This window comes from Loxodonta africana, unplaced genomic scaffold, assembly GCF_030014295.1.
Source record: "Loxodonta africana isolate mLoxAfr1 unplaced genomic scaffold, mLoxAfr1.hap2 scaffold_29, whole genome shotgun sequence".
Taxonomy (NCBI): domain Eukaryota; kingdom Metazoa; phylum Chordata; class Mammalia; order Proboscidea; family Elephantidae; genus Loxodonta; species Loxodonta africana.
In genome coordinates, this window is record NW_026975011.1 from 2,455,871 (window position 1) to 2,471,761 (window position 15,891).

Consider the following 15,891-nt stretch of genomic DNA (forward strand, 5'->3'; position numbering starts at 1 on the left):
TACAAAGCGTGATGTCCTTTTTTAGCAATTGGCCCCTCCTGATGACCTGTCCAAAGAAAGTGAGACAAAGTCTTGCCAAACACTTATAAGGAGTGTTCTGTTTGTACTTCCTCTAAGATGAATTTGTTCTTCTGGAAGTCTATGGTATACTAAATATTCCTTGCCAACACCACAATATGAATGTGTCAGTTCATTGTCCAGCTTTCCCATGTGTATGGGGCAATTGAAAAGGTCATGGCTTGGCTCATAGTGACATCTTTGCTTTTTAAAATTTTAAGTAGGTCTTTTGCTGCAGATTTGTCCAATGAGATACATTGTTTGATTTCTTGACTGCTGCTTCAAAAGGCATTTATTATTGATACAAGTAGAATGAAATCCTTGAAAACTTCAGTTTCTTCATCTTCTATCATTAATGTTTATTGGCCCAGTAGTGAAGATTTTCACTTTCTTTATATTCAGGTGTAAACCACACTGAAGGCTATAATCTTTGACCTTCATCCTTAAGTGCTTTGAGTCATCTTCATTTTAGGCAAGCAAGGTTGTGTCACTCCACATTGTATGTTGTTAATGAATCTCCAGTCCTGGTGCTGCATTCATCTTCATATATTCCAGCTTCTTGGGTTACTTATTCAGCATGCAGGTTAAATGAATTAGGTGAAAGGATACAAACCTGCCACACACCTTTTCCAGTTTTGTAATAAGTAGTATCCCCTTGTTCTGTTTCAAAGACCGCCTCTTGGTCTATGTGCAGATTCTGCATGAGCACAGGTAAATTCTCTGCAATTTCCATCCATTGTGATGTTATCTGTAATTTGTTCTGATCTGTGTAGTCAATAACACATAGCTAAACATATTCTGGCATTCTCTGCTTTCAGCCAAGATTCATTTGGCACCAACGATGATATTATCACTCCACATTCTCTTCTTAATCTGTCTTGAAGTTTGGAAGCTTCCTGTCAATGTATGATGCAGCTTTTTTAAACATTATCATCAGTAAAATTTTGCTAGCATATGATAGTAATGATATTGTTTGATAATTGTCACATTCTTTTTTATTGTCTTTCATTGCAGTTAGCATAAATATGGGTCTCTTCCAATTGGTTGGCCAGGTAGCCATTTTCCAAATTTATTGACATAGACAAATAAGCACTTTCAGAGTAGCAGCCTTTGTTGAAGCATCTCACCTGGTGTTACAGCAATTCCTGAAGCTTTGTTTTTCACCAGTGCACTTAATAAGCTTGACCTCCTTCCTTTACTAAAAGCATTTGTGGATCGTATGGTACCTTCTGGAATGTTTAAAAATCGTCCAATTATTTTGGGTACAATGACTCTGTGTATTCCTTCTATTTCTTTGATGCTTCCTGCATCATTCAATCTTTTGCCCATAGTAGAATCCTTAAGTATTGCAACCCCAGACTTGAATTACTCTTCAACTCTTCCAGCTTGAGAAATGCTAACCTTGTTCTTTCTTTTTGGTTTTCTAACCCCAGGCCTTTGCACATTTCATTGTAATATTTTACTTTGTCTTTTCAGGCTGCCATTCGAAATCTTTTGTTCGGCTCTTTTACTTCATCATTTCTTCAGCTCGTTTTAGATACTCTGCACTTAAGAACAAATTTCAGTGTCTCTTCTGACATCTATTTTGTTCTTTTCCTACTGTCCTGTTTTATTTATTTACTTATATAGTTTTGTTGCCCTCTTATATTCCTCATGTATGATTTCATACATGATTTCGTTGATGTCATCCCACAACTCTTCTCTCAGTCATTAGTGTTTAGTACATCAACCCTGTTCTTGATATGATCTCTAAATTCAGGTTAGATGTATTCAAGATTGCACTTTAACTTCTGCGGATTGTGCTGATTTCCTTCAGCGTCACCTTGAACTTGCCCACGAGCAGCTGACGGTCTGTCCCACAGGCAGCCTCCGGCTTTGTCTTCACTTGTGATTTTTACATTACCCACCATCTCTTTTCACAGATGCGCTGCATTTGATGTCTGTGTGATCCATCTGGCAAAGCCTCAGGTAGAGTCTTCCACTGCATTGCTAGAAAAAGTGTTTCTGATGAAGGAGTCATTGGCCTTGCAGGATTCTATACTTTCTATCAGCGAGGCCTTATTTTCCCACTACCGATCCTGCTTGTTTGTTTCCAACTTTTGCATTCCAATCACCAGTAGTTATCAATGCCTCAATGTACCTTGACTGCACATTCAATCAATTTTAGGCTACAGAAGCTTGTAAAAATCACCAAATTCTCCATATTTGATATGAATGGTTGGTGTGTATATTTGAATAATAGTCATATTTACTCATCTTCCTTGTAGGCATACAGATATTAACATATCACTGATGGGTGATGTCAGGATAGATCTTAAAATGTTCTTTTTTGAGGATGAATACAATGTTGTTACTCTTCAATTTGTCACTCTCTGCATAGTAGATTGTTAGATTCTAAATGGCCAATACCAGCCCATTTCAGCTCACAAATGCCTAGGATATTAACCTTCAAGCATTCTGTTTTATTTATTTATTTTTTTACAACTTCCAATTTTCCTTGATTCATAATTCCCGCATTTCAAGTTCCGGTTACTAATGGATGTTTGCATCTTTTACTTCTCATTCTGGATTGTGCCACATCAACAATGAAGGTACCAAAAGCTTTACTCTCTCCTTACCATTAATTTTGGCTCTACTTTGGGGAGACATCTCTTCCCCTGTCATATTTTGAGTGCCTTCCAAACTCAGAGGCTCATCTTTGAGCACTATATTGGGCAATATTTTCTCACTATCCATAAAGTTTTCACTAGCTAATTTTTGGAAATAGATTGCCTCCACCCATTGGTCAGTTTGTTGTACTGTTGTTGCTTGTGTATTTCAAATACTAGCAGGGTCACCGTGGTGGACATGTTTCAGTGGAGCTTCCAGAATAAAATCTGTTAGGAAAAAGGGCCTGGCATTTTTTTTTCTTCTTGTTAAGTGCCATTGAGACACTTTTGAGTCATAGCAACACCACACGACAGAGTAGAACTGACCCATAAGTATTCTAGGCTGCATTCTTTCCTGAGCAGATCATCAGGCCTTTCTCCCACAGGGCTGCTGAGTGGGTTTGAATCACAACCTTTCAATTAGTAGCCTAGTGCTTGACTCTTATGCCACCAAAGCTCCTTCAAATTAGAGTAGTCAGGGTTAGGGGCCTCTTCCATGGCAATGATTTATAGTTTAAGAACCCTGGGCTTGAGTTGGGTTTGAATTAATTCCTTTGCTGTGCCACAGGAATGCCCTGGTTTTTGTTTGTTTGTTTGTTTGTTTCTCTATAACCTTGAGGATTAAGCTTTGTTGTTATAACAGAGCCATAACAAGTAGAGTTGCAGGTTATAAGAGTGAAGATCTGGATTGAATCCGTCATTGATTAGCTTCTAAGTCTTGACTTTTTAAAACATTTTTCCTTTGTTTCGTTGTTGTTGTTATTGTTGTTGTTAAGCCTCCTCCCCCTTTTCCAGAGTAATCATTTTAAGCCCTCCTTTTTTTTCTGGAGCAACCTGTTAGAGCAGGAGGCTCTGCTTTTCATTTCCAAGCCACATTTTCTTTCATGGTTAGCGTTTTATTTTTCAAACAACAGTTCCAAAACACCACAGTGAGTAAAGCTGAAAGGTAATAGACAGTTTTATAAAGATAAGTTGTATGCTAGTTAACCTCTAAAACTGAGGCACTTGGCATAATATAATATCTGACATAAGTTATAAATCAAAACTCCATTTTGTTGCAAGCTCCTGCTTCTGTATTCCTGAGAATGTAACCTTGACTTTGTCCCATTCGTGTGCATACGGCCTTGGGCCTCTGGCTGGGTAGAACCAGGGGACACTGACCCCCATCAATCATCTTGTTTAACTGGCCTGGCTTCTGTCCCAAGCCACTCTTAGCAAATAAGAGTGGGGGTTAAGAATGTGGTTTAGCTACTCTTTGTAAATAAGAGTGGTGGTCAAGAATGTGATTGTAGGAGAAGGAGTTTGCTCATGATGTACCAGGAAGATGGTGGTTGAAAATAAAATTGACCGTGTGACCATCACACTCCATTCAGATGTAAAAAGAGCAAATGATTTTAAAATCTTTGTGGTTTTTCCAGTAACTTCTTAGCATATAGACAGTCAGAAGATTTTTACTGTCAGTTCCTCAAAAAGTAATAACCAATCTAAAGTGCTCACATATACCCGTTAAGCCAATCATCTTTCAATTTCCCTAAATCCTCAATCGCTAATCTATTGTATTCTAAGTTATAAACATTTCTGTTCACCCACAAGTCTCAGGAGCACTTGCATTAACTTTGCAGGATCATGTGTTTCCCCACTTTGAACTGTCTCAATCCTCCAATAAATCTCTTTGCTTTTATTTTAACAGAGTACACTTCTTATTTTTGACATTTTCTGGTGTCAGATACATGGGATTCAAAGGGATGTTATCTTCTGTGGCCTCAGGGACCGCGTGGTCTTCAGGGTCCTGGTACAATGGAGCCTCTTGTGATCTCTGTTCTCCCCAGATTTTGGGGAGTTGCCCCAGGTAAAAAGTCTCTTGAATAGAGCTACTCTTCCGTGTTTCAATGATCTTCTAGAGTAACTGAGGCCTTTCTTGCATACTTTCATTTTCAGTTCACACTGAATATTTTGATGAGTTCATTGCCAAATAGAGTTTTTTGAGACTGTTAACATTATACTCCTAGGCCTAATAAGCTGCAAAAACAAAGGGTACAGGACAACCACTTAACAGCCAGTAGGGCAATCACTATGCACTAGACAATTAAAGACTCCTGTGACAGGACAAGCTGGATGTGAGACAGGCCAGAGCACTGGGCCTCCTGATGGACTCAAGCAAACACTCACAAAAGAAAGGTCCACATTTGTCTAAGCAGAACCCACTCCCAACCCTGCAACGAAATCCCTGATAGGACTCTAGTAGACTCTGGGAGAATCAAAGATTCAACCCATTAAGTTTGAATTCGTTTTCTTAACAGCCATTCAGGCTTGAGTGCACATTTAGATTTTGACAGCATGTGCAGTTTACCGTTTTTTGTGAGATAGGGAATGCTGGCTCTAAAGACTCGGCAGGGCCACCTTCAGGCGCCTCAGCTGCTTATATGCACAAACATTTTGGCCAAAGCACTCGCCTGTTTTTAAGTGCTGGCACGCCTTTAAAAAGACAGTCTAGAGGATCATTGGCCATTATGCGGCTCTTTTGAACTAAATAAACAAATTTTCCTGCACAATAAATTAGAAAATAAACTCTCCTGGATCATGAGGCTGCAATGAGATGCCTGTTTTGATTGGTAACTACAGGCCTCCAAAAGACATCAAGTCAGTAAAATTGCTTCTCTGCAAGGTACCGTTTCCAAATTAAGGAAACTAAGGAATTGCAATGTCAAAATTCATCCCTTACTCCCTCTGTGCCATTGTCAGCTGCTACTCCTTTGCATCCATCTTTGCTTTCTTATTCCACTGATAACACCTGATCTGATCTCCCTTTCTTTACAACAAAATTCAGCCAATAAACCTCTGTCTGAATTATCTTTTAAAATCTGTTCTAATACAGACACCAAACAACTTTCCTGTATTACTTTTCTCCTTTGTACACACTCCAAATTGCAAAAAATTGTGATAGAGTTTCTTCTCTGATGATTCAGAAGGAATGAAACCAAAGTTTCACCCTCTTCTTAACATTCTTGATAAATGAGCTTGGATTTCCTCCTATCAGAATGTTAGTTTGGGATTTGTATTTAAAAACACTATAAGTTGAATATACTGGAAGTAATTTTAAATTTCAGTGATTTCTTTAGTAAAAATTGTTTTCCATCTGCTCCGTCTTTTTCCTTCTACTTCGAATAAATGAGTTTCTGTTTGTGTTGTCTTTACTTTTCTCTTTTGAGGGACTATTGTTTGATAGTGAGGTTTTCAGAGGGTCTGAGATCTCTCCATCTGAGGCTCTGGCAAGTAAACAAATTTTATCTAGAACCTGTTTTTCCACTGACTTATGTTGATGTTACCAAAATTCGCTATATGCATTTCGGGAAAATAGGTTCCCCATATGTGTGTCTTGTTCGGTATTGTATAAGCCTGGTTTTTGAGCTGGAGTCATAGACAAGTGAATTTTTGTGAGTTTTGTTTTTTTTCTGAGAGCTTGCATCTTGTCTAGAACATTTGTATCTAGGTTTCTGTCTTGTACTAGGTTAAAGGCCATGGCTGATGTTTTTCATGGGGTTGTCTAAAATTTCAATTCTTTTCTTTTCAAAGAAAGCCTGCTTCTTACATCCACCTTAGTATTTGGACTTTTAGTAGCTACTTTGAGAAATTTTTGTATAAACTGGTCTATTTGAAATATACACACACACAAAAAGAAGGAATTTTTCTTATTTTAAAAAGAGACAAATTACTGTACATTGCTTCTCTAAAGGACCTTATAAAGCATGCAAAAAAGGGGTTGTGAAAACAGAATATTTTCCTACCTCTGGATGGTATTATTAAAAACTAGATTATAATATTCCTTTAGAAAATGTTATTTGTTCAGTTTAGTGATAAATAAGCACTTATATAAATCTAGTATTCTGAATATTTCCATGAATTAATGAAAATAAATTTGTTTTTACAGCGATTTTTATGTCCTGTAGTATATATATATGTCTTAAAAGCAAAACATTCCTAAGTAACTTAAGCTAGGTATTACATGAAATGTGTTTTATTTAAGAAAAAAGATAATTCTGTCTTAAAATAAAATTAGTAGTTCTAGAATGAGAAAAGGGAGGCATAAGACAAGACTAGAGGGAAAAATGGATATCCAAGAATTAATGCACTCATTTACAAAATTACTAAACAGTTTGAGTATTTACTGGGTAAAATAAAAGTCTATGATACAGAAAAGGTAAAACTGTTTACAAAGAGAATAGTGAAGAATAGTAAATGGGAAAGAATGTGTTTATATTTTGTCTTTCAAAATAACTAGGTCAACTTAAACATATATAAATTAACTGAGATGGCCGATTCTTGTCTCTGATCATAGATAAAAGTTTGGGAGGGTGAGACAGGATCAAGTGTCCTCATTCCCTGTCTTTGAGGTCCTGAAGCACCAGGAAAGCTTTTAAAGGATTCCTCCCAACTAGGAGAAGACTTTTCAAGACAAAATAAAATAGGAAAGATGTTGTCCTAATGCAATTATCAGAATTGGGTGGCTCACCATCAAAATGACTGTAAACAGGTTCTCTCTATTGTAGATGAATTCTTCAAAGCCAAAAATAAAAATCATAATGAGACCTACCTAAAATGAAATGGTAAAGGTTTGAGTGAAAATATAGCCCATTTAAACAAGTTTATTTCAACAGTAATTATGTTTTGAGGTATAGAGGCTTAAAATAATTTTCAAGATCTTTAGGTAACTTACTGATATTAAATTGAGCTAGTGTTCAAGTTGATATAATTTTGCTTTTTATACCATAGAGAAAGATACATAAATTTGCATCTGCTGATGTGTCTTCATTATTGCCACTTAGGGGGTTGTACTATATGAGATATGCAACAAAAGACAAAGTTTAAAAAATTCATTAAAAAGGGAATTTATTTGATATGGTCAAAGATTTTATCTGTCTATCTACAAGTTTGATGAATTAATTTACGCGAATATTTTTTTATTGTGCTTTAGTGAAAGTTACAGTTCAAGTCAGTTTCTCATACAAAACTTATACACACATCATTATGTGACCCTAGTAGCTGTCCCTAAAATGTGACAACACACTCCTTCTCTCCACTCTGTATTTCTCATGTCCATTCAGCCAGCCTCTGTCCCCCTCTGCCTTCTCATCTTGTCTCCAGACAGGAGCTGCCCACATAGTCTCATGTGTCTACTTGAGCTAAGAAGCACACTCCTCACCATTATCATTATATATATATATATATATATATATATATATATATATATATATATATATATATATAATAGCCCAGCCTAATCTTTGTCTGAATAGTTGGCTTTTATTTTTGGGCTAACAGAGATTCTGGGGGCCATGACCTCTGGGGTCCCACCAGTCTCAGTCAAACCATTATGTCTGGTCTTTTTACTAAAATTTGGGGTCTACATCCCACTTTTTTCCTGCTCCATCAGAGATTCTCTGTTGTGTTCCCTGTCAGGGCAGTCATTGGTGGTAGCCAGGTACTATCTAGTTCTTCTGGTCTCTGGCTGATGAAGTCTCTGGTTTATGTGGTTCTTTCTTTCTCTTGAATTCATATTTTCCTTGCGTTTTTGGAGTTCTTCATTCTCCTTTGCTCCCGATGGGTTGAGGCTAATTGATGCATCTTAGATGGCCACTTGCTAGCTTTTAAAGACCCCAGATACCACTCACCAATATGGGATGTAGAACATTTTCTTAACAAACTTTGGTATGCCAGTTGACCTAGGTGTCCCCTGAAACCACAGTCCCCAGACCCGTGCCCCTGCTACTCTGTCCCTTGAAGTGTTTTATCATATTTAGGAAACTTCTTAGCTTTTGGTTTAGTCCAGTTGGGCTGACTACCCCTGTATTGTGTGTTGCCTTTCTCCTATCTAATTAGTGAGCACACCTCTCCCTTCCTCCTTCCCCACCCTCGTAACCATCAAAGAATGTTTTCTTCTGTGGATAAACCTTTTCTTGAGTTCTTATAATAGTCGTCTCATACAATATTTGTTCTTTTGAGACAGACTAATTTTGCCCAGCATAATGCCTTCCAGATTCCTCCATATTATGAGATGTTTAAAATATCCATTGTTGTTCTTTATTGTTGCATAGTATTCCATTGTGTGAAAATACCATAAATTGTTTATCCATTCATTTGTTGATGGGGTCTTTGGTTGTTTCCATCTTTTTGCTATTGTAAACAGTGCTGCAATGAACATGGATGTGCATATATCCATTCATGTGAAGGTTCTTATCTCTCTAGGATGTATTCCAAGGAGTGTGATTGCTGGATCTTACGGTAGTTCTATTTCTAGCTTTTTAAGGAAGCATCAAATGTTGTAGAAAATACAAAATGGGACATTGCTGAATTTTGGGAAATGGACTTTATTGAAAATATGACATGTGAACGCACTTACAGTCCCTACATCACGAAACAAAGGCACATAACATAAGGCTATTACATATTAAAATTTTGAAAAATGACTTAAAGATCAATGACAGTCCAGAGATTGGAAGAACAGGATATCATTGAATAATACAAGAAATTTAATTAGTGATGTGATCGCTTAGTCATAAAGGAAGGAAAAAATGTAGTTAATAGAAATCCAAAGATAACATTGAAAGCCGGAGTGTAACAGAGAATCAGAAATGAAGAGAGTCCCACATATTGCCTGTGATAACAGAACATACTCGAATGTGATGCCTATACTGGGGACTATTTTTTGAGAAGTAGGTGGAGTGAAAAGAATTGGGGAAAAGATTGATAAAAATATACATTATTTCATAGTTAACATGGTATATCACATAAACAGTAGCCAGAGAGAGAATATTCCTATTCCTACAGGTAACAGGAAGAGGCTGAAGTGAGAATGGAGAGTGATCCACAGTCAGAAACCATAGCTCTTTATTCACACAAAATGGGAGTGCTTAGCTCTAAGTGACTTTACTCTGAGTAGCTTAAAAAAAAAATTGATAAAAGTAAGAAAAATATAAGGTAGCTGATGAGAAGATTGGTGGGTACATGTGTGTGTGTCAGAAGATGATATTTGTAGTTTTAAACATGTTAAGATGGTAGTAATATAATAACCAAATTAGATATCTATTTTTAGAAATACTGAAAAGTAAGCCCTTCCCTGGAATGGAAAGGGGAACTGAAAATGGATGTGGTCACAGGAAAGTGAGAAAGCACAGAAATATAAAGTGGAAACCAAAGTTGAACAAGAAGAGAAAAATGATCAAGCTAAGGAGTCATATCAGGATAAATGTTTAGGTAAATAAGGTAATAAAGTGAAAGGAAGCTGAATTAGAAAGTTAGATACAGGTACAGTTACAGAAATAAAAAATTAATGCATGTATATATACATACACACACGTAGGTGATATATGATGTATGTGATATGGATATTTTGGGTAAAAGTATAGCTATGTGTATGGATATGGATATGGGTATAGAATGTGACCATAGATTCAAATTTACTTAAGATACACACAGTTTATACCTCTTACATCACTGCAATTATTAACAGTTCCTAATTTTTAAAAAAAAAAGTCTATTTTTATGATAAATTTTATATTCCCTGTGGATAGTGATATAGTTGTATAGATAGGCATAAATGTAGATATATGTATGTGTGTGTGCTTATAAATTTCTGTATATATGTAGCCATGTCCTGTCTATCCCCAGCACAACAATAGAAAATTATTCTTTCTATGAATTCTTCCAATCCTTCCTATAAATTCAGTCTAAGTGGGTAACATTGTCTTAAAATCATGTTTGTCCTAAATAGATCTTACGGCATAAAATCTTTCTGAGAGCTCCTTTCAACTCAGTGTTTCTCAGCCTGTAGATAATGGGGCTTAACACTGGAGTAATGACCCCACATAGCATTGAGATGAACCTGTCTCCAGCTGGGAAGTTGTAACTGGAAGAGGGGTGGATGTACGTAAATATCATTGTATCATAGAAAAGTCAAACAACAAGGAGGCAGGAAGCACAAGTGGAGAAGGCCTTGTGCTTGCCTTCCATTGACTGTATTTTAAAGGTGGTGGATAAGATGTAGATATAAGACATACCAGTGATCAGGAAGGTGCTCATGACCAAGACATCTCCTACCACTAAGAGAAATATTTCTGCCACGTAAGTGGAAGAGCAGGACAGTGCCATCATAAGAAAGATGTCACAATAATATTGGTTGACCCAATCGGACTTACAGAAAGACAGGCAGAACATGAACACTGTGTGCAGAAGGGAATTCAGAAAATCTGCTGCCCAAGCCACAGCCATGGAGTGGAACAGCACCCATTTTTCATGATGAGGGTGTAACAAATGGAGAAACATATGACCACATAATGGTCATAAGCCATGACAGTGAGAAGGAAGACTTCAGTACATGCCAGGGCTCCAAGGAAAAGAGATGCAAAACACACCCAACAAAAGAAAAGCTTTGCTTCTCATTCAAGAGGTTCTTGAGCATTTTGGCAATAGTAGCTGATGGGTACAAAATGCCTAAGAGGGACAAATTTGCCAAACAAAATTATACATGGGTGTGTACAGCTTTTTCTCAGTCCCAATGGCAAGGAGAATGGCCACATTTATCACCAAGATGAAATGTTTTGTGGCAGCAAAGACGACAAAGAGATGGTAGTGCACCTCCAAGAGGTCAGAGAGCACAATATATGGAATTTACTTGAGTGTTGATTATTCAAAAATTGTGTTAATGGAAATCACATAAGCCCACACTTCTACCCCATTTCCCTAACTCGCTCATCACATTATTTTCTAGTCCCAGTTACCTCCTGAACAATATAGTTTCTTCAGAGTGATTTGAATGCCCTTGTTTCTCAGACTATAGACTAAAGGATTAAGAGGGGGTGTGAGCACTGTGTAGAGAAGTGATAAAATCTTGTTCAGATTGAGTGTTTTTCCTGATGCTGGTGTCTTGTACACCACAGCCATGGTGCCGTAAAACAAAAACAAGACGACCAAGTGGGAAAAGCAGGTGGAAAAGGCTCTGTATCTCCCTGTAGAAGAAGAAATCTTTAAAATGGAGGACAGAATACAATCATAAGATAACAAGGTTCAAAGGAAAGGAGACAAGGATAGAAATGATGAAACAAAGGCCACCCTCTCCACCACTGTAGTGTCTGTGCAGGAGAGCTTCACCAGTGGGAAGAAGTCACAGAAGAAATCATCAATGATGTGGGGACCACAGAAGGTTAACATGGCAAGCAAAATTAGTACAGCTCCCACAAACAGAAAACGACCAATCCATGATCCAACTGTCAGTTCGACACAAGTTCTGCTGTTCATAAGCACTGAGTATCTCAGGGGCCAACAGATGGCCAAGTAGCAATCATAGGACATGACAGCCAGAAGGAAACACTCTGCAGTGAGCAGAGCCCCAACAGCATAGAGTTGCACCACACAGGCAGTAAAGGAGATAGTGACACCACCAGCCACGACCTCCCTCAGCAGCTGAGGGGCAATGCTGCTTGTGTATCCAACATCCACACAGGATAAGTGGCACAGGAAGAAATACATTGGAGTATGTAAGTGTGGACTTTTCTGGACGGCGAGAATCAGCAGCAGGTTACCACACAGTGTGACAACATAAAGGCTTAGGAACAAAGGGAAGAGGGCAGTCCCAACTTATTTGCAGTCCCCAAATCCCAGCAAGATCACAAAAGTGATAGTGGAGATATTTCCTCTCTGTTGTCTTCCAACTGAGGACAAAGATAAAAAATGTAATATTGCTGGGTGAAGTAATTTAAAATGACATATGTCCAAAAGAACCTGTTTTTGCATAAACAGGACTACACTCTTATTTTCTAGTAAGCCCAAATATGTTATTCTTCTCTAAAAAAAAAAAACTTTTCTTTTCTCTAAACTGGCATCCTAGATCGTAGTATTATAATACTACGAGGTCAGTTTGGGGGAAGGGCTATAAAAAATGAGTGTGAATAAGCTTTGGTAATTTAACTTTTAATTCTGCTTATCAGTGAACCTGTTGTACCTCTTTCATACTCTGTTCACAGCTTTACTGTAGTGATACACAAATATATTTCTCTTTCATTCCTCTTCCTGAAATGGTGCAAATGCAAACAAAATAGCTAGAATGAGGACAATGCTAGTGGAAACAATGATAGGATCAGGTCCAGAGCCTGTCCTGACAAAATTATAAAACGAGAATATTTTACTTGGGCTTTCTCATTCCCTTGACTTATTTACTTTCCTTCCTTACGCCTTAACATCACACTGGGACTCTAGGAAAAATCTTCTTATTCACAGTTGGAATTCTCAGTCTCAACAAAGTTGTGCATTTGCAAGGGTTCAAAATGTTGCACATACCCAGGACTTTATCTGAGAAGAAATTTGCTTTTCAGTAGACTTTCAAATATAGTAGACTTTTCTATTTGAATCTCAGAGAGTGGATATCATCCTTTAAATTTGAGCACAATGATGATGCCTAAACTTCTAAAAACATTTATGATAAAAAGCAGAATACAGCTTACAGAAAATTAACTCAATTTGATCTTCTGAAAAAAAATTTTTTTTTAGATACTATTCATCCAAATTCTAGAAACCTAAAAAATTCTTTATTGGAAAATAGGAATTCATTGCCAAGAAATAGAAAAAGTAAGGTAAAGTTTGAAATTGGGGGTAAAGAGTGAATAAATCAGATACTGTAAACAGAAACTGAGCTCAGAAAGTCAAGCAGTATTTTCATCAAGGTGGTCTATCTCTGCTCTTGCCTGCTGTTTTTTTTTTCTTAACTTTTACTGAGATTCAAGTGAACGTTTACAAATCAAGTAAGTCTGTCACATATAAGTTTATATACACCTTACTCCGTACTCCCACTTGCTCTCCCCCTAATGAGTCAGCCCTTCCAGTCCCTCCTTTCGTGACAATTATGCCAGCTTCCCACTCTCTCTATCCTCCCATCCCCCATCCAGGCAGAAGATGCCAACACAGTCTCAAGTGTCCACCTGATATAATTAGCTCACTCTTCATCAGCATCTCTCACCTACCCACTGTCCAGTCCCTTTCATGTCTGATGAGTTGTCTTCGGGGATGGTTCCTGTCTTGTGCCAACAGAAGGTTTGGGGACCATGACCGCCGGGATTCCTCTAGTCTCAGTCAGACCATTAAGGATGGTCTTTTTATGAGAATTTGGGGTCTGCATCCCACTGATCTCCTGCTCCCTCAGGGGTTCTCTGTTGTGCTCCCTGTCAGGGCAGTCATCGATTGTGGCCGGGCACCAACTAGTTCTTCTGGTCTCAGGATGATGTAGGACTCTGGTTCATGTGGCCCTTTCTGTCTCTTGGGCTCTTAGTTGTCGTGTGACCTTGGTGTTCTTCATTCTCCTTTCCTCCAGGTGGGTTGAGACCAATTGATGCATCTCAGATGGCCGCTCCTTAGCATTTAAGACCCCAGGGGCCACATTTCAAAGTGGGTTGCAGAATGTTTTCATAATAGAATTATTTTGCCAATTGACTTAGAAGTCCCCTTAAACCATGGTCCCCAAACTCCTGCCCTTGCTCCACTGACCTTTGAAGCATTCATTTTATCCCGGAAACTTCTTTGCTTTTGGTCCAGTCCAATTGGGCTGACCTTCCATGTATTGAGTGTTGTCCTTCCCTTTACCTAAAGCAGTTCTTATCTACTAATTAATCAGTAAAAAACCCTCTCCCACCCTCCCTCCCTCCCTCGTAACCACAAAAGCCTGTGTTCTTCTCAGTTTATACTATTTCTCAAGATCTTGTAATAGTGGTCTTATACAATATTTGTCCTTTTGCCTCTGACTAATTTCGCTCAGCATAATGCCTTCCAGGTTCCTCCATGTTATGAAATGTTTCACAGATTCGTCACTGTTCTTTATCGATGTGTAGTATTCCATTGTGTGAATATACCACAATTTATTTACCCATTCATCCGTTGATGGACACCTTGGTTGCTTCCAGCTTTTTGCTATTGTAAACAGAGCTGCAATAAACATGGGTGTGCATATATCTGTTTGTGTGAAGGCTCTTGTTTCTCTAGGGTCTATTCCGAGGAGTTGGATTTCTGGGTTGTATGGTAGTTCTATTTCTAACTGTTTAAGATAACGCCAGATAGATTTCCAAAGTGGTTGTACCATTTGACATTCCCACCAGCAGTGTATAAGAGTTCCAATCTCTCCGCAGCCTCTCCAACATTTATTATTTTGTGTTTTTTGGATTAATGCCAGCCTTGTTGCTGTGAGATGGAATTTCATCGTAGTTTTAATTTGCATTTCTCTAATGGCTAATGATCGAGAGCATTTTCTCATGTATCTGTTAGCTGCCTGAATATCTTCTTTAGTGAAGTGTGTGTTCATATCCTTTGCCCACTTCTTGATTGGGTTGTTTGTCTTTTTGTGGTTGAGTTTTGACAGAATCGTATAGATTTTAGAGATCAGGCGTTGGTCGGAGATGTCATAGCTGAAAATTCTTTCCCAGTCTGTAGGTGGTCTTTTTCGTCTTTTGGTGAAGTCTTTAGATGAGCATAGGTGTTTGATTTTTAGGAGCTCCCAGTTATCTGGTTTCTCTTCGTCATTTTTGGTAATGTTTTGTATTCTCTTTATGCCTTGTATTAGGGCTCCTAAGGTTGTCCCTATTTTTTCTGCCATGATCTTTATCGTTTTAGTCTTTATGTTTAGGTCTTTGATGCACTTGAAGTTAGTTTTTGTGCATGGTGTGAGGTATGGGTCCAGTTTCATTTTTTTGCAAATGGATATCCAGTTATGCCAGCACCATTTGTTAAAAAGACTATCTTTTCCCCAATTAACTGACACTGGGTCTTTGTCAAATATCAGCTGCTCCTATGTGGATGGATTTATATCTGGGTTCTCAATTCTGTTCCACTGGTCTATGTACCTGTTGTTGTACCAATACTACGCTGTTTTGACTACTGTGGCTGTATAATAGGTTCTGAAATCAGGTAGAGTGAGGCCTCCCACTATCTGCTTCTTTTTCAGTAATGCTTTGCTTATCCGAGGCTTCTTTCCCTTCCATATGAAATTGGTGATTTGTTTCTCTATCACCTTCAAAAATGACATTGGAATTTGGATCGGAAGTGCATTGTATGTATAGATGGCTTTTGGTAGAATAGACATTTTTACTATGTTAAGTCTTCCTATCCATGAGCAAGGTATGTTTTTCCACTCAAGTATGTCCTTTTGAATTTC

General features: G+C 37.9%; 1 pseudogene; it reads right to left on the bottom strand.

Annotated features, from left to right (window-relative positions):
* Positions 1–7,975: 7,975 nt before the first annotated feature.
* LOC135229431 (olfactory receptor 5V1-like) lies at positions 7,976–11,369 on the bottom strand (annotated as a pseudogene).
* Positions 11,370–15,891: the final 4,522 nt, after the last annotated feature.